Genomic DNA, 1859 nt, shown 5'->3' with positions numbered 1-1859 from the left:
TTTCCCAGTCCCACAGATTTGAGATTTGCTGGTTTAAAGATCTCATGATAAAAAGGGGACATAACAGCGGGTCCACTTAACTGAATGTTTAAACTGCCATATGGTTATTGGTCTCTGCATGCCATTAGGCCAACAGGGAAAGAAGATGTCACTGTGTTGTGGGATGATTCGTCCTGATTATCAAGGGGAAATAAGGTTGGTGCTTTGTAATAAGGGCCAAGAGGAGCTCAGGAACCCTCTCGAGTGACGGCTAGTACTGCCAGGAAAGGTGGTAAGAGGTAACGGGAGAGTGGAAGAACTCTGCGGCACAGACTGCGAGACAGTCATCAAAACACATTTCCTTTTTCCTCCTGGACACATGGCTAAACTAAAATTCCCAACCTGCTTTGTAGCTAGGTGTGATAATGTGACAAAGGCCTGTCAGTGGACTTGAGGGAAACTTTATACGCTACTTCCATGCAATCCTCTGCACTCTCTTTCCTCAGTGATTAATGCTGATGACTCCAGGGCAAAGCTATAAGACAGAAGGAGCTCAGTTATCCAAAGGTTATCATCATCCAACCAAGGACACACCCTCTTTGGGCTTTACTTAGAAAACAAACTTCTGGGTTAAATCACTCTCATTTTCAGGTTTATCTGTTAAGGCAGATGGCATTATCCCAACTGATAGCAGACTCCTTAAAAGGATGATTTTCCCATGGGTCAGTGGCACTCATCAGAAGAGAGGCTGGCCATGCGCTTCATGCCTGTATTATATCCAAGAGGGATGCCTTCTGGGTGAAGGGATCCAAACAGCAAGAGACCACAAGAAGATGCAAACACAAGGGTTGGAAGAGGTAGAGCTGGTGAGGATCCTTCACCTTAGGAAACTGTGCAATTGGGCACCCCGTTGGCTGCCTGAAAATTCCCATTGGGTTCACACGTGAGAGCTCTATTTGCACGCCTGCCGTACAGACAGTGTTGCAGCCAGTGAAGGAGGGACAGGACATACCATGACAGGTACGACAATAGACAATTGCTTTGTGCATCTCCCTCTTCTCTGTACCTGGGGACGAGGAGATAGAACTAGAAGACTAGAGGGAAAGAGGAGAAAGGAAACAGCCTCTCTCCAAACCAAGATCCTGGAGCTGCAGCCTGGCTGAGGCCAAGGAATTGAAAGAGCTTTAGATAGGATATGATGACATGGCACTTCCAGTTGGACAGGACTCGACTGAACTATAAATATAACAAGACAACCAGAAAGTTAAAGGAATTCGCCCAAGATGTCATTTATATGATGAGAAAGAGACCATGAAGGAATGTAGCAATTGAAAAAAAATTAAACCATTTCATCCTGTTTAACTGTGTTACACGCAACTTAGAGTGACACTGTCATTATACACCCATTTTATCTACTTTTCACCTGGTGTTGTCAGATGAGCTTGGAGAGTAAGTGGAATGAACTCTAGCATCATGTTTTCTAATTGTGGGAAAAATAAATTCATATTAACAAATACAAATTGCTGTGTTCCTTCTTGGCATTTGATGGGCTGTCTGAAAAGAGTGTGGTTTTCTTAAGGGAGGGAGGCATTCTTAATAGAGCTGCTGCTCGTGGGATATAAGGTGATGGGTCATTTATTCAGCATCGTATTTTCTGCTCCAGGAGCGACCTAAATGATCTGACTGTGTCCTCCAACACTTTGTCTCTAAAGAAGGTCAAGGTGCTTTTGAGAGCTCATGTCTGTGGAAATATTCCCCCATTGTCCTCCATGAATCAATGCTTTCTCCTCTTCCCCCCAAATTGAAGAAAGAAATACATCAAGTTAGCATTTCCCAAAGTGTGTTCTACAGGACTCTAGTTCCATGGGATATTTATAAGT

Source organism: Galeopterus variegatus, unplaced genomic scaffold (assembly GCF_000696425.1).
Source record: "Galeopterus variegatus unplaced genomic scaffold, G_variegatus-3.0.2 Scaffold10337, whole genome shotgun sequence".
Classification (NCBI taxonomy): Eukaryota; Metazoa; Chordata; class Mammalia; order Dermoptera; family Cynocephalidae; genus Galeopterus; species Galeopterus variegatus.
This window is presented reverse-complemented; position numbering follows the sequence as displayed.